At 50.5% G+C, this 18,177-nt stretch overlaps 1 long non-coding RNA gene across 1 annotated transcript; it reads right to left on the reverse strand.

Moving 5' to 3' along the window:
• Positions 1–2,767: 2,767 nt before the first annotated feature.
• LOC144738359 (uncharacterized) lies at positions 2,768–15,443 on the reverse strand. Its single transcript, XR_013589233.1, has 3 exons — positions 15,329–15,443; positions 11,962–12,113; positions 2,768–3,618 (listed from the first exon to the last, which is right to left on the reverse strand). It is a non-coding gene; the product is annotated as an uncharacterized LOC144738359 (long non-coding RNA).
• Positions 15,444–18,177: the final 2,734 nt, after the last annotated feature.

Below are 18,177 nucleotides of genomic sequence, written 5' to 3' on the forward strand. Positions count from 1 at the left end.
TGGAGAGATGGCGATGTCTGCCGTAGCAGGAAGGTGGAACGATGTCGTGTTTGTCTCTTAACAGATCTGAGCCAAAGCAGCCCTCCTCCTCACTCCTCCAGGCCTTTGAAGCGAAGTCAGAGGTTGTGGAGAAGGAGACGAAGGAAGAGGTGAAGGAGATGGAGGATGAAGTAGAGACGGAGGAAGAGAAGGCAAAGGAGGACGAGATTGTGATGGTGACAATGGAGGAGAGCACGGAGGGAGAGGATAAAGACAATTCGGAGATGGAGGACAAGGAGACAACAAAGGATGAACAAATGGTCGTGGTGGAGGAGATGGAGACTACGGACAAAGCGGAAACAATGGTGGTGGAGGAGGAGGAAGAGAAGAGGGTGGAGGAGATGGTGGTGCAGGAGGGTGAGGAGGAGAAGATGGAGGAAGAGACGGTGCGAGTGGAAGAAGAGAATATGGAGAAGACGGAGGTGGCACAGGAAGAGGAGAAGGAGGAGGTATAGGAGATGGCGGTGGAGGATGAAGAAGAGGGGATGGAGGATGAGACAGAGGAGGAGGAGATGGAGGAGGTGCAGGTGGAGATGCACGAAAAGAAGAGGAAGCGAGGGGGCTTCGCTCGCATAGCGAGAGCGTTCACCTCACTCCTCCGCCACATGCTACTTTGTGGAGGCAGGTACACCGCCCAGTAGGGGTGGTGGTCGTGGATCGGTGCCAAACGTGACCGCTATCACCACACTACCCACGGTGCCACTGGGACCACAGCTGGGGAATGAAGCTGAGCAGCAGATGCCAGCACTGCAGCGGAGAATGACTGCTGCCAGGAGACCTCACATCACACACACACATGGGACTATTCCATTAGCATAGCCGGCTCCACACTGGGCACCTTCCATGCTGGTTTTCATCCAGGCGGTCCTCATGCGATGACCTTACCATGGTTTCCAGGACATGTAAGGGGCAGCTGACCCAGAATTAGACAGCTGCAGGGGTCTGGTGCAGACAATGAACAAAACCTGCACGTGCCAAGTCTTAAGGCCACCCGGTTAAGAATTAGGATTCATATTTTTGTTGCTGTTGTTACTATAAACTTTGTGAAATCAACACGAGGACACAACGTAACGTTGCATTGCTTGCGAGTGCTGCCTGGGTTGGTTAAATGTGCCTTGGGACTCGTGTGTGCGGTGTCCCGGCTGTGTGTGTGGCGGGACAAGGATATAGATAGAGACGTTTGGGGAAATGGTTCTTCTTCAGAGCACATATTCAGGCGATTCGCCTTCTTCACGACAAATCCACCCCTCATCTGCCCCACTGATCCACTGCTCCAATGCCCCACTGCTCATTTGCTGCACTGCCTCATTGCTCCATTGCTCCTCTGCTCTATTGCCCCACGTCTCCACTGCGCTCTGCTCCACTGTCCTGCTCCACTGCCAATCTGCTCCACTGCCCCTCTGCTCCACCATCTGCCACAGCAGTTGAAACAAGTGTAAAAATGGGTGTGCCACAATCGAGCGGCAAGTTGCATTTGGTGGATTAAAGAGAAAAGAAATGCAGGACTGTGCCACTGCTCCACAATCCCAATTGCTTTGGAAAAATATTCAAATAATGCTGCTGCTGCTCACTAACCAGGTTGCTGCTTATGTCTTTAGCGTGGGGGGTGTTTAGAGGTGGCCCATGGACCTTGTGGTCATAGCACTGAATTGGCACCACGGAGTACCTGGGATTGAATCCAGGCAGTCACCTGTGATCAAAGCAGATTCTCAAGTCTAGCGAGTCAATGGTCTCAGCCCGGTCATCATTCACTGCACAACATCAACTATCACATGGCTGCAATGTGGTTCTCCATGTACTTAGGATAAATTCCAGCTGTAAGAAGTAAAAACATTGTTGTGAGCAACGTTGCTCTTAAATAAAGAAGAGGTGGGAAAGTCCTGCCCTTTACGATGTGGACCAGACAGCACTTGAAGGGTACTCAGAAGTAGCTACGTGATATTAGTTTCAGTGTGCCATTCTCGAGCACAAGGCTTGCATCATCACCACCCATCAACATTGCCAACCATCTAACACACACCCACCCACACACTCACCATGATACTCACACACCTACACACTCACCATGATACTCACACACCCACACACTCACCATGACACTCATACACCCACACACTCACCATGACACTCACACACCCACACACTCACCATGATACACACCCACACTCGCACCATGATACACACCCCTACAATCCTACTCTCACACACGTCATGAAAGTCACACACCCACACACTCACCATAATACTCAGTCCCTCCAGAAAAACGCGATTATGCGATCGCAAGATTTCACGCAAAATCAGCCAAAGTCCGCATATTTATGCGGGGGGCGCGTTTTTTCAAATACGCCGCACTTTCGCCGCATAAATTGCAGATTTCCGCGCGCAAAATATGCGGGCTTGCATGATTTCATAATCCCCGCATTTTCGTTGCAAAAAGTCACATATATCTTAGCAGAAAGTTGAAAAATGTTGCGTTTACTTCACACAAGCGCAGCCATTTCCCCTGTTGCCATGGGAACGTTATGAAGTGACGTCACTCATTACGCGACATCATTGAAAAGCTGCAAACCCCGCGATGCCAATGAAACCATGATGAAGCCCGCAAATCTTTCTCATTTGCCAACAAACATAAGCGCAAAAGACCACGCAAAGCAGTTCCCCAGTGTGTTACATGACAGTGGGGGCAAATTATTTTGCATAGCTACCTCTGTAAAACAGGAAGCACACATTTTATTTTTTAATATTTTATTCATTCATTTTTACAGAAGTTGTAGCATATTCATTTTGTAAAGCTACAGAACTTGTTCGACTCAATGTTTTGTAAGTTTGAGCCATCTGTTTGTTAAGGTCTGAAATAAAACAAGATGAGAACTTAAATATTCCCAGCACTTTCTGTGATGTAGTATGCTTGCTTATCATAAGAAGTAATAAGAAATGACTCTTTACATTAAAGTAGTAGCCTAGTGAATAGGGTGTTGGGGGAATCACTTTTTTTCTCTTTTTCATCAAACCGCAGTTTTTGCAAGTTCCCGCAATTTTTGCAAGTTCCCGCAATTTTTGCAAGTTCCCGCAATTTAATCGCATAAAATTGCATAAATATCCCGCATATTCCATCGCATTTTTTAAGAAAACGTGCCGCATAATCAACGATTTTTGCCCGCAACAATCACCAAAAAACTCCGCGTTTTTCTGGAGGGACTGAATACTCACACACCCACACACTCACCATGATACACACACCCACACTCACCATGACACTCACACACCCCTACCATCCTACTATCACACAAGCCTACAAACTCACAACAAAAACAACAGCCGTAATAAGCCACTACATGACGGTGATATCATCACAACAACCCAGGTGCCATGGGTTGACTGCTGTGCCAGGCTAGGTGCAGGAGGAGGTCACGGGACAGAGACATGTCATGGGTCTACTGCTGTGCCAGGCTAGGTGCAGGAGGAGGTCATGGGACAGATACTGATGCTATGGGTTGACTGCTGTGCGACAATCCCACTTGGGCGACAGCCAAGGCCAAAGGTCGGAGTGCAGCCAGTAAACTCCTGAACCTGCACCACCTAGAGAGAAGGGGACATGGAGACACGGGGAGAGAGAGGAGGGAGACACGGGGAGAGAGAGGATGGAGACACGGGGAGAGAGAGGAGACCTGAGGCACCTACAAAACTGGCGTCCGGTGTCCCTCCTGAACACCGACTACAAAATATTGACAAAGGCTCTCTCCCTGCGACTGTCAGAGAGTCAGTCAGAGAGAGAGAGGAAGTGGGTGGGCCGTGGAGGGCGTGGTGGTGGTGGGTGGTGGTGGTGGTTGGGAGATAAAGGCGGTGGTGGTGGGTGGTGGTGGTGGTTGGGAGATAAAGGCGGTGGTGGTGGTGGTTGTGGTGGTGGTTGTGGTGGTGGTTGTGGTGGTGGGTGGTGGTGGTGGTTGTGGTGGTGGTTGTGGTGGTGGTTGTGGTGGTGGTTGTGGTGGTGGTTGTGGTGGTGGTTGTGGTGGTGGTTGTGGTGGTGGTTGTGGTGGTGGTTGTGGTGGTGGTTGTGGGCGTATCGCGCGCGGGGCGTGTGGAAGCTCCTCGTGCTGCACTGCCAGGCGGCTGGCTGCGAGTGCGGTTGTGGTGGTGGTTGTGGTGGTGGTTGTGGGGGTGGTGGTTGTGTGGAGCGGTGGTGGTGGTGGTGGTTGTGGGGAGCGGTGGTGGTTGTGGGGAGCGGTGGTGGTGGTTGTGGGGGTGGTGGTAGTGGTGGTGGTGGTTGTGGGGGTGGTGGTTGTGGGAAGCGGTAGTGGTGGTTGTGGTGGTGGTTGTGGGGAGCGGTGGTGGTGGTTGTGGGGAGCGGTGGTGTAGTGGTTAGCGCTACGCTGCGCTGCTGAACCCGGCGACCAGAGTTCGATTCCTGCTCACGGTCAACACGGGTGACGATTATCTGAACCGGTCCTGGGCCTCCCCTAGGTCGACTCAGTCTCAAATCAGCTGCAACGACAACAGCAGCTGCAACGACAACAGCAGCTGCAACGACAACATCAGCTGCAACGACAACAGCAGCTGCAACGACAACATCAGCTGCAACGACAACATCAGCTGCAACGACAACATCAGCTGCAACGACAACATCAGCTGCAACGACAACAGCAGCTGCAACGACAACATCAGCTGCAACGACAACATCAGCTGCAACGACAACATCAGCTGCAACGACAACAGCAGCTGCAACGACAACATCAGCTGCAACGACAACAGCAGCTGCAACGACAACATCAGCTGCAACGACAACATCAGCTGCAACGACAACATCAGCTGCAACGACAACAGCAGCTGCAACAACAACAGCAGCAAGATGGCGGCGGTGTGTGCGGCCGCGTGTGCGTTGTGCTGCATGGGTGTGGGCTGTGCGTGAGAGTGGGTGAGGGTGAGCTGCGTGTGAGTGAGCTGTGTGTGTGTTTAAATTTAGTGTTTTAAAGATGTCAATTCATCTGCTGTGTATCTTACTACTGTCCCTCCCGGCCATATCTAGTGCCACACTCAACTCTACAAACGGCTACCCGCGTTACTTCGCGTCAATACTTATTGCTAAATTTGCCACTACACCTGCTAATGAAACAACTTATAGACACTTCTACACTCCATCATTGTATCCTTTTAAACCCTATCTTTGTCCCATTACTTCACCAGCACTCCTTCCAAACTTCATTCTGCTCTTAAAAATAACACCATCTGCGAGCTGCTGCTATTCGTCCAAGGTTCGTCACTCTTCATCCTTTCACAGAAAATACCTGTGCAAACTATTAATTCTACTTTTCTTATTTCTGGGTGGTATTGAGCTTCATCCTGGCCCAAATGTAAAGAACTCATATAATTCTGTAGATTTTTCTGGCAGAAAAGGTGTTGGTGTTCTACATGTCAACATCAGAGGGCTTTTGATTAAATTAAGTCAACTAAAACTAGAAGTAGCAAATCTTGACCCGGACATATTTTGCCTAACAGAAACATTTCTCACTCCTGCCGTCAATGACTTGCAGATTACGATTGACAACTACAACCTTTTTCGGCTTGACCGAGGATCTAAAGGAGGTGGAATTGCCATCTATGTTCGTAATACTATTGCATGTTCACCAGCTCACTCCTTGTTTAAAAAATGTTGCTTTGAAGGTCTGGCTCTCAGAATAACTCTCCCTAATAATCAACACATATTGGTAGTGTGCTGCTATAGACCGCCTAGTGGTAAGGATGTTGAAGCTGCATCTGCACTGAGAGAGCTTCTTGGGGGCCTCCCTAAAGGTGAAATAGTTTTAGTGGGTGATCTAAATTGGAATTGGCTAAACCCGCCGGCCGTGGCCACAAATTTTGCAGATGAATTTAACCTGTTTCAATTAATAAATGTCCCCACAAGACCCAACCTAAAAAATCCGGGACAGTCATCTCTGCTTGACGTCCTATTGACAAATGCCCCTCACAATTTCGCACTGACTGGTGTTCTAGGTAATAACCTTAGTGATCACTCCTTCATTTTTGGGGTGAGATCATCAGCCAGACACAAAGCCCCCCCTAAATTGGTTGAGAAGCACTCCATGAGACACTTCAGCATACAGGCATTTACTAATGATGTGCTTCACTCGGATATTGACAAGGTCTGTGATATTCCAAACCTGACTACGGCTTGGGAGACCTTCAGGTACACGTTTCTACAAATTCTTAACAAACATGCTCCGTTGGTTAAATTTAAAACTAAAGGCAATCGTCCACCATGGTTTGATCCTTTGATTACAAAACTCATGAAAACTAGAGACAAGGCTTGGGCATGTGCTCAGAAAAGTAATTTGGTTAATGACTGGCTAGAATACAGGATTTTAAGGAATAGATGTGTCAAAAAAATACGGCATGCAAAAAATGACTACTTCTCTTCTACTCTCCTTGAATCTCATGGAAATGCCAGGATTTTCTGGAAAACAATCAAATGTATCGAAAAGGCATCCAAAACAGATCATCTGCCCGTTCAGCTTAACCGAAATGGGGAATATTTTTCAGATCCCCAAAAAATAGTTGACAATTTTAACCTTCATTTTTCTGAAGCTGGTACCCTATTTGATAATCTATTGGGAGTCACCCCTGCTCATGCAAATTCCTACACCCCTATCCAAACATTAAGCGAATTTAGTTTTCAGCCAATCCACGAAAGTAATGTTCTGAAACAACTGTCCTTCCTCAAAGGGTCCTCCTCTACCGGAGCAGATAGTATTCCCGTCTTTGCTCTACTAAGTGTTGGTCACCTAATATACAAACCTATAGCCCATATTTTCAACCTGTCCATCAAAGAAGCATCAGTTCCTCTAGAATGGAAACATTCCTATGTTCGTCCACTTCACAAAGGGGGCCCTAAAGATGATCCAAATAACTACCGACCTATCTCAATTTTATCCCCGTTGATGAAAATTTTTGAAAAATTATTGAACTACCAAATTATCAGTTTCCTGTCCGCCAACAATCTATTACATCTAAAACAATCTGGGTTCCGAAAAAAATACAGCACCACATCTGCTGCATTAGACTCTATGAATCACATTTACAGTAGCCTTGATAATAAGCAGTACTGCGCCTGTCTTTTTCTTGACTTGTCCAAAGCTTTTGATACAGTAGACCACAACATCCTGCTTAGTAAAATAAGTTGCCTCGGTTTTTCCGAAAACACAGTAAAATGGTTAAAAAATTACCTCTTTTCTCGCACCCAAACTGTATTCACAGATGGTTGGAGGTCAAACAGTGTTAAGATAACAAAAGGGGTTCCACAGGGTTCCATTCTCGGCCCCCTCTTGTTCTCTCTTTATGTAAATGACTTGGGCACTGAACTGGATTATTCCAGGGTAAATCTTTTTGCAGATGACACGGTACTAATTACTGCTGGCCGCTCTCCGGATGACGTGATTGCTAAGCTCCAGAGTGATTTCAACAAACTACAACATCAGCTAGTTGCTCTTAAACTAGTCCTAAATCCTGCCAAAACCAAGGTGCTATGCTTCTCACCAGGACTAAAGCGGGAAGTTATTTTCCCCAAATTACATTCCTTAAATAATGATCAAATAGAGCAAGTTAAGATCTATAAGTATCTTGGGATCATCCTGGATTCAAAACTGAATTTTGAAGATCACATTGATTATATTGGGAAAAAGACAAAAATTAAAATTGGTTTTCTATATCGACACAAGCACTGCTTCCCCCCTATTTTCCGTTTGGAATTGATTAAAGCTACCATACTGCCTCTACTTGATTACTGTGACATTGTTTATAAATCAGCCCCAAGTACTGTACTGAAGAAGCTTGACTCAATGTATCACTCGGCCTTAAGATTTGCATTGAACTGCCCATATAGGACTCACCACTGTGATCTCTACATTGGGTCAAACTTAACATCTCTGAATGTTCGACGGCTTGTGCACCAGATCTTATTTATTCATGATGTACTTGCAAAAGAATCTGCTGATTACCTGCTGGATCTCATCTCTGTTTCAAAGAACAAATTTGACCTAAGGTCTACACTCATTTACCAGCTTAATATTCCCTATTGCCGTACATATACTGGAGGAAGGGCCTTTGCTATTGATGCCCCCAGGGTCTGGAATGCTGTTGCCAATAAATTGAAACTTGAGTCACTACCTATGAGATCTTCACTCAAAACTGCTCTAGAGGAGTTGTACACCCCTAGCTGCCAGTGCTATTCAGTGACCTAAAATAAAATGTTTCGCTCCGGATGATCGCTACAAAGTATGACCTGTGTTTTTATTTAGTGTGCTGATCTTAAAGGTGGAGTGACTCATGCAGCCAGCTATGGCTGCAGGGTTTTGGTAGTACATGTTGTTTATGCCATTTATTGTGAAAATTCTGTCACAGTTCCTATGATTGCTTTTTCATTGCTTTCATGGCTTTATTTTGGTGATTTCGAAAAGTGTATTGGTTTAGCCATGTTTGTTTGTTGTAGTACAGAGTTAGACTGATGGCCTTAATCTAAGCTGTCTTGTGGTTGTTGTTGTTGTTTGACTTGCATCCCACTGGGATTTTTGCACACAGTGTTGGTGTACGGTGTTTTTTCTGCAATGTTTTGCTGTCTTTTCTTGGATTTTCTGTTTGCACTTAGTCACATATTCACTTTAAGATGTTTTTTGTTCATGTTTTTGTTTTTTGTTTGTTGCGGTTGCACCCGATTCAAGAGCTGAATGGCTCACAGGGCTATACCTAATAAATGAACTTGAACTTGAACTTGACTGAAAGGGGTGATTGCACAAGTCGTAAACAGGGACCAGTCCTAGACCATCCCCGGACGATCCATCCACGACGGCATCTTCCTGGTCAGAGACCTCATCGCGATGTCCCAGAGGTTGGGCATCCCAATCGCGTTTCTGGCCCTTGACCAGGAAAAGGCTTTTGACAGGGTGGACCACAAATACCTGCTGGGAACCCTCAAGACCTTTGGTTTTGGGGATGCCTTTGTCCGAACGATCCACCTACTCTACACCAAGGCGGAGTGCATGATCAAGATCAACGGCGCCCTCACTGCCCCGGTCAAATTCGAGCGAGGAGTGAGACAGGGGTGCCCATTGTCGGGCCAACTTTATGCACTGGCATTAGAGCCTTTCCTGAGTCTCATAGGGCAGAGACTCAGCGGCCTGGTGCTAGGGGAACCAAGTGTCAAGTTGGTCCTGACGGCATACGCCGATGACATCCTCCTCATCCTTCGTTCCCTGGATGATGTCGCCCTGCTGCACGAGTGTCAGGAGGTCTTTTCGAAGGCCTCTTCATCTAAAATGAACTGGCAAAAGTGCAGCGGCCTGCTGGTTGGAGCGTGGGACATGACCGAGTGTCCGGAGAAGACAAAAACCATCAATTGGAGCACAACATCGCAGCACCACCTGGGGGTGTTCCTGGGACCAGAGGAGGAACCACCGCAAATGAACTGGGTCGAGCTGGAGGAGAAGGTGAAGGAGCGGCTGGGCACCTGGAGTCGCCTGTGCAAGTTCCTCACCTTCAGGACAAAGACGTTGGTGGTGAACCAGCTGGTGACGTCCATGCTGTGGCATCGACTCTTCTCCCTGCACCCCCCCATGAGCCTCGTCAACGCGCTTCAAAAGCGAGTCCTCGACTTCTTCTGGTCGGGCAGAGGACACCGGGTCGCGGCTGGGGTCCTGGCCCTGCCACTGGACGAGGGCGGTCACGGGCTGGTGTGCGTGCGGAGTCAGCTGGCCACCTTCCGACTGCAGGCCGCACAAAAGTTCCTGCATGCCGCCCCTGCACCGGCCTGAAGCGTCACGGCCTCCTTCCTACTCAAACAACTGGGGGGTCTGCAGTGCTCCAAACAACTATTCTATATGGACCTGCAGGGCCTCCCACTGGGACAGCTGCCACCTTTCTACAGGAGCGTCCTGCAGACGTGGAGCTCCCTCGCCGTCAGGAGGCTGAACCAGCCGCGATCGGCCGAGGATCTGGTCTTCGAACCGATCCTCAGGAACCCGCAGACAAACCTGCCATCCACCACCGCCACCCCCGGCATGGAGAGGCGCCTCACCAATGCGCGGCTCACCAGGATGGGAGATCTGGTGGAGCCTGGAACACGGGGCCGGTGGCTCGGACCAGCAGACATGGCCACAAAGAGAGGGCTGCAATCGCTCCGGGTGGCTGCCCGGATCCTGGCCGAAGCCAAGGAAGCCTTCTCAGCAGCAGCGGGGAGAACGCCCCCCATAGGCGTTGGGGATGACGAGGCCCCTCTCGGTCCCCCTCCACCGGAGCTCTCCGTCGTGCCGCTGCAGCGCCAATGCCGACAAGCGAAGGCGGATCACAACCTGTGCTGGCTGGAAGACCTACCAGAGGTGGCCTTCGCAAATGTCAAGAGGAAGGTGCTCTACTCCTACATGGTCTGGTTTCACCAACAGGACACCCTGAGGAACCACAAAGACCATGCCTGGAGGAAAGCCCTGCCCTGCATCTCTCCGGAGAGGCCTCGCTGGAGGCAACTCTACTCCAGCCCGACGTACAACCGCATCGGTGACCTCGGCTGGAGCATCGCCCACGGCACCGTCACCACCAACGCCTCCCTGGCGCGCTTCACCGACACGCCCCCGGAGTGCCGGTTCTGCGGTAAAGTGGAGACGGTGGCGCACCAATACGTGGAGTGCAAGAGCCTGGACTTGTTGTTCAAGGTCCTGAGAAACATCCTCCTAAAGTTCAGCCTCCACTTCTCCCCAACGGTCCTCATCTTTGGATACCGAAAGGGCGACGGATCCCAACATCTTCAGGGGCTGGTCAACATGCTCGTCGGCTATGCCAAGCTCGCCATTTACAGGGCGAGGAAGGTGGCCCTGGAGGGGAAATGTCCGGCCAGCAGCCTGAGCATCTTCCGCGCTCTGGTCGGAGCCAGGGTGTGGCTGGAGTTCTGCCATGCGCGGCTGACCCACGCCGTGCCGGCCTTCAAGGAGCAGTGGGCGATGGAGGCGGCCGTGTGCTCGGTGGCAGATGACGGGGAGCTCTGCATGCTGTTATGAGCTACCCGTCGGAGGCCGTCGGACTGCGAGGGGGGCTACGTACAGAACGAGAGAGTGAGAGAGAGAATGAGCGACAGAACGAGAGAGAGAGCGAGCGAGTGAGAGAGCGAGAGAGTGAGCGAGAGAGCGAGCGAGCGAGAGAGCGAGCGAGGGTTACATAAAGCCCCGTTAAAAAAAAAAAATACGAAATGATGAACGAAACAAAGTGCCGAATACACCGAGCATCTTCTTGTTTCCACTGATCGTAAAAAAAAAGAAAGAGGATGGAGACACGGGGAGAGAGAGGAGGGAGACACGGGGAGAGAGAGAGGATGGAGACACGGGGAGAGAGAGGAAGGAGACACGGGGAGAGAGAGGAGGGAGACACGGGGAGAGAGAGGAGGGAGACACGGGGAGAGAGAGGAGGGAGACACGGGGAGAGAGAGGAGGGAGACACGGGGAGAGAGAGGAGGGAGACACGGGGAGAGAAAGGAGGGAGACACGGGGAGAGAGAGGAGGGAGACACGGGGAGAGAGAGGAGGGAGACACGGGGAGAGAGAGGAGGGAGACACGGGGAGAGAGAGGAGGGAGACACGGGGAGAGAGAGGAGGGAGACACGGGGAGAGAGAGGAGGGAGACACGGGGAGAGAGAGGAGGGAGACACGGGGAGAGAGAGGAGGGAGACACGGGGAGAGAGAGGAGGGAGACACGGGGAGAGAGAGGAGGGAGACACGGGGAGAGAGGAGGGAGACACGGGGAGAGAGAGGAGGGAGACACGGGGAGAGAGAGGAGTGAGACACGGGGAGAGAGAGGAGTGAGACAAAGGAGGCACCTGTGGGCCAGGTGCCTCCTTTGTCTCCCCCCCCACCACCGCCACTTCTGATGTGTCAACACCGCGCTTGGTGCTCACCTTCTTCTGGCTGAGTCGACGTAGAGGAGGCCCAGCCAGCAGGCCGCCACGAGCCAACGACGGTGGCCGTGAGAGGGAATACAAATCAGCCTCTCGCCACCCACAATGCACAGCGCCGCCTCCACTCGCCCCGGCCTCAGCGGAAGTAGCAGCTGGGGGAGGCGAGGGGTGTGAGGGGGGTGAGGGGGGGTGAGGGGGGACATGGGGGGTGGTGCAGGGGGAGTTATGGGGTTGAGGGGTTATTCATAATAAAGGTTAATTTGGGTTAGTCTCCAACACAGAGATGTGCTAAAGTAGAAACTAATTGGCACTTTTTGTTCACGTGACAAACGTTATTAATTGGCTGTGTCGGTGTGGTGACGGGTTTTAAGACACATTTATATTCACACGATCTTACCGCAAAAAAAAAAACCCTTTATTATGGGATTGGAGAAAGTTAGGGGTTCAAAGGGTTAGGGGGTTGGATTTAGAGGCATAGGGGTTTAGAGGGTGAGGGGATTAGAGAGTGAGGGGTTTAAGGGTTAAGGGGATTAGAGGGTTATAGTATTCGGAGTATAGGGGTTCAGAGGGTTAGGGGTATAGAGGCTTAGGTGTTTATAGGGTTAGGGTTTTAGGAATCTATGGGTCTCTGATTAACACTGAACCCTATGGGAGACCCAATGATTAACACTGAAACCTATGGGAGACCCAGTGATTAACACTGAACTCTATGGGAGACTCAGTGTTTAACACTGAACCCTATGGGAGCCCCTGTAATGGACACTAAACCCGATGGGAGACCCAGTGATTAACACTGAACTCTATGGGAGATCCAGTGATTAACACTGAACCCTATGGGAGCCCCAGTGATTAACAAACTCTTAGTACTTTTGGTAAAGTCACGTAGGTAAAAATTTTAATTAATTTTTTTACCTACGTGACTTTACCGAAAGAACTAAGAGTATGAATCCTTGCAGTCACGAAAGCTTCAAATCTATAAGTGATTAACACTCAACCCTATGGGAGATCAAGTGATTAACATTAACCCTATGGGAGACCCAGTGATTAACACTCAACCCTATGGGAGACCCAGTGATTAACACTCAACCCTATGGGAGCCCCAGTGATTAACATTAACCCTAAGGGAGCCCCAGTGATTAACACTGAACCCTATGGGAGCCTCAGTGATTAACACTGAACCCGATGGGAGCCTCAGTGATTAACACTGAACCCTATGGGAGCCTCAGTGATTAACACTGAACCCGATGGGAGCCTCAGTGATTAACACTGAACCCTATGGGTGCCCCAGTGATTAACACAGAACCCGATGGGAGCCTCAGTGATTAACACTGAACCCGATGGGAGCCTCAGTGATTAACACTGAACCCTATGGGAGACCCAGTGAGCAACACTGAACCCTATGGGAGTCCCAATGATTAACACTGAACTCTAAAACCACCCACTCCCGAGTGTAAGTGGGTGAGTGAGTGTGTGGGTGAGTAGGTGAATGAGTTTCTGATTGAGTGGGTAAGAAAGTGGGCGAGTAGGTGATTTATTCAATGAGTGGATGAGTGGGTGAATGAGTGGTGAGTGAGTAGCTGAGTGAGTTTCTGAGTGGGTTAGTGGGTGAGTGAGTGGAGGTTGAGTGAGCGAGTGAGTCTCCGAGTGAATGGGTGAGTGATTGAATTATATAATGATTGACCGAGTTGCTCAATGAGTGAGTGACTGAAGGAATGATTGGGGAAACGAGTGAATTGGTGAGGGAGTGGGTGAGTAAATAAGAAAGTGAGCGAGAGTGTAGATGAGTGAGTTTTTGAGCGAGTGGGTCAGTGGTTGTAGGAGTTTCTAAGTGAGTGGATGAGTGACTTTCTGAGTGCATGAGTGAGCGAGTAAGTAAGCGTTGGTCAACGAGTGGCTGATTGAGTAAATGAGTAGATAGGTTAGTGAGTGAGTGCGGATGAGTAAAGGAGTTTTTGAGTAGGTGGTTTGGTGGTTGACTGAGTTTCTGAATAGGTTAGTGGGTGAATGAGCTTCTTCGTGTGTCTGTGAGCGAGTGAGTCTGAGAGTGAATGGTTGAGTGAATGGGTGAATGAATGGGTGAGTGAGTCAGTGGGTGAATGCTTGGGTGAGTGAGTTTCTGAGTCAGTCTGTTAGTGAGTGGATGAGTGAGTGGGTGAGCGAGTGGGTGGGCGAGTGGGTGAGCGAGTGGGTGAGCGAGTGGGTGAGAGATTGAATGAGCGAGTGGATGAGCGAGTGGATGAGTGAATGGATGAGTGAGTGGATAAGCAAGTGAGTCCGCGAGTGAGAAAGTTGTTGAATGAGTGGGTGAGCGAGTGGGTGAGTAAATGGTTGAGTGAGTGGAGGAGTGATATTCTGAGTTGGTGGTTGAGGGAGTGGGTTCTTAAGTGAGTGGAGGAGTGGGTGAGTGAGCAGGTGAGTGAGTTTCTGAATGAGTGGCTAATAGACTGGGCGAGTAGGTGAGTGAGTGGGTGGGTGAGAGTCTCCAATTGAGTAGGTGATTGAGTGGGTTGTTGAATAAGTGGTTGAGTGAGTGGATGAGGGGATGGATGAAATTATTGAGTGGATGAGTTAATGGTTGCGAGTGAGTCGGTTGGTGGATGAATGAGTTTCGGAGTGAGTGGATGAGTGAGCGACTGAGTTTGTGAGTGAGTGAGTTGGTCAGTGAGTGGCTGAGCGAGTGGATGAGTAAGTAGGTCAGTGAGTGGGTGCGGATAAGTGAGGTAGTTTTTAAGTAAGTGGGTCGGTGGTTGAGTGAGTTTCTGAATAAGTGGGTGAGAGCTTCTGAGTGAGTCTGTGAGTGATTGAGCCTGTGAGCGAGTGAGTCTATGAGCGAGTCTATCAGAGAGGGAGTCTGTGAGCGAGTAAGTAAGTTGGTCAATCTGTGCGCGCATGGGCAAGTGGGCGAGTGAGTGCACGAGTGAGTGGATTCATTCTTTTGTGAGTCAGTTTCTGAGGTGTGAGTGGGTGAGTTTACGAGTTATTCTGTGAGTGGATGCACGAGTGAGTGAGCAAGTGGGTGGGTAAATGGGTGAGCGAGTTCTTGAGTGAGTTTCTGAGTGAGTGGCTGAGTGAGTAGGTGAGGGATAGTAAGCCTGTGAGTCGTTGAGTGGGTGGGTGCATGAGTGGATGAGTCTGTGTGATTCTATGTGTCTTTGTGTAAGTATATTGTCCGTGTTTCGACAGGTCTTTGTTTGAGTTAATTGGTTTCTGTGCGAGTCAATGGGTCTATGCGAGTCTATGGATCTATGTGCGAGTCTTTGGGTCTCTGTGTGGTGCACATAGCCTGGCATGTGAGTGGGGGGTACCGTACACCTGTGCGTATGTGTAGTGGGGGCACCATAACCCCGTGTGTATGTGGGTGGGGTACCATAACCCTGTACGAGGGGATCTCCCCCCCCGCCGGGGCGGAGGGAGGATCATAAAGGTGGATCCGGAAGCACTCGGCTTGGGAGACAAACCATCCTCCTCCTGCTTCTTGTTGTTGTGCTGGGGGGGGAGGGGTGTGGAGAGGGTACGAAGGGAGGAGGAAAAGAGAAAACGAAACTATTTCAATTTTTCCAGGTAATGCCCACCGAGCTACACAGCTCTTCTTCGGAAGGGAAAATGCAACAAATGAAAGGTCAACGAAGTGGCCTATCATCACGTCGACATTTATAGAAACCAAACACTCTGAACGTGACCACGGGAAGAGAGGGAGAGAGACACGCAAACTCTAAATATATAGCAGGTGTGAGGGTAGGGATCGAACCCATGATCTCCTGTATAACAGGCGAGGTAGTTACGGGAGAAAGGAGATAGATAGAGAGGCAGGGAAGGTGAGGGAGGTAGAGTAGGTGGGGGAGAGTGGGGGGAGACAGGGAGAGGGAGGAAGAGTGGGTAAAGGGAGAAATAAGTCAAGCTCACAGTATTGCTTGCACTCACCATGATACAATCACCATCAAACTCACACTGTCACATACCATCACTGTGTGGGTGTGTGATACTCACACACCCACACACACTCACCCTCATAAACACACCCCTACCATCCAACTCACACGCACACGGCATGATAGTCACACACTCAATCACCATTACTAACACACAAGCACACAAACTCACGACAATGGCCGCCATTCGCCACTACGTGGCGGTAATGTCATCACAACAAACCAGGTGCCATGGGTTGACTGCTGTGCCATACTAGGTGCAGGAGGAGGAGGACACGGGACAGACCCAGGTGACATGGGTATACTGATGTGGCATACGAGGTGCAGGAGAAGGAGGTCATGGGACAGACCCAGGTGCCATGGGTTTACTGCTGTGCCAGGCTAGGTGTAGCAGGAGGTCACGGGACAGATCTGGGTGCCACATGGTGACTGCTTTTCCAGGCTAGGTATAGGAGGAGGTCACGGGACAGATCCTGATACTATGGGTTGACTGCTGTTAGATAATCCCACTCGGGTGACAGCCAAGGTCAAAGGTCAGAGTGCAGCCAGTCAACTCCTGACCCCTGAACCTTCCAGAAAGAAGAGGGGGGATGGAGACACGGGGAGAGAGAGCAGAGGTAGGAGGAGAGTGTGTGGAGGAAGCGAGAGCTCCTATAGAGATGCAGGAGGTAAAGATGGCCCAGAATCAATGACGACTGCAAGGTATGCTGGGAGGCAAGGTCATGTGACCACAGGGGCGGCAGTGCTGGCTAGAGCAATCGTTGTTGGAGCCGCATGGGCAGAGGACACGGAACGCATCCTTCATCCCAGCACCTGCACCAACCACAATCACCACCACAACTAAAACCAAAACAACCATAAAATAACCACAACTATAACCACACCTCCAATTAGCACGGTCGGCTGGGTAGGGTGCCATTGAAGTTCAAAATAATACAACTACCATAACAACCATCATAACCACCTACACCACAACTATGACCACTACAACCACAATCTACACAATTATAACAAATATAACCACAAACACCACAACCACACATATAACCACAACCTACACAACCACAATTATAACCACAACCTAAACCACCACAAGCACCACAACTACCATAACAACCAACCACCTACACCACAACTGTAACCTCCACCACCACTACAACCACCTATACAACCAAAACAAAGCCATGATCATAACCACAACCACCACAACCACCACCACCACAACCACCACCACCACAACCACCACCACCACAACCACCACCACCACAACCACCACCACCACAACCACCACCACCACAACCAAACAACAAAAACATTGACGCAGATACTACACAACCACTGCATAAAGGGTCTTTATCCCTCTGTGGGTGAGTGAGTGGGTGGCTGAGTGGGTGGGTGAGTGGCTGAGTGGGTGGGTGAGTGACTGAGTGGCCGAGTGGCTGAGTGTGAAATGGACTCGAACCTGCACCTCTGCATTGCAAGCCCAGTGAGCTCACGCCCCGCATGTGTATCGGGGTAAAGTGCGGGCACGCCCAGCGTGGGAGAGTAGACCAAATACTCCACATCGCGGCCTCTAGTCGAGGCCATTTCTGCCACGACAACAAATCCGCCCCTCCAGAGATACAAACAACTAAATGTAACTCATCCCATCAGCCACAATCTGTCAGTGCCTCTCCTCATCATCAGCAGCAGCAGGGGCCGTGAACTCAGCAGGCGCCTCCTCTGCCCCCCCCACCACCGCCACCGCTGCTGCTGCGTCCACAGCGTGCAAGGTGCTCGCCTTGTTCGGGCTGAGTCGACGTAGAGGAGGCCCAGCCAGCGAGCCGCCGCTTCAGAAGCTCGCGAGCCACCAACGGTGGCCGCGAGCGGGAATCCAAATCGTACGCTCGCCACCCACAATGCACAGCGCCGCCTCCACTCGCCCCGGCCTCAGCGGAAGTAGCAGCGGGGGGAGGGGCGGGGCGAGGAGGGTGAAGGGGCGGGGCGAAGGGTTGGGCATCGGGGGGAGGGGCTCCGGTGGGGGGGGGAGGAGCACCGGTGGGGGGAGGAGCTCCGGTGGGGGGGAGGGGCTCAGGTCTGCGACGTCATAGTGGGCGTGGTCACCTGGTACCGCCCCCTCGTGTCTCCCTCAGGCAGTTTGTCCGTTAGAGAGTCGCGGGAGAATTTGGCGAAGGTGAGAAATGGTGTGAGTCTGTGTGTGAGTCTGTGTGTGTGTGAGTCTGTGTGTGTGTGAGTGTGAGTCTGTGTGTGAGTCTGTGTGTGTGTGTCTGTGTGTGTGAGTCTGTGT

This window comes from Lampetra planeri, chromosome 82, assembly GCF_965212315.1.
Source record: "Lampetra planeri chromosome 82, kcLamPlan1.2.h2, whole genome shotgun sequence".
Classification (NCBI taxonomy): Eukaryota; Metazoa; Chordata; class Hyperoartia; order Petromyzontiformes; family Petromyzontidae; genus Lampetra; species Lampetra planeri.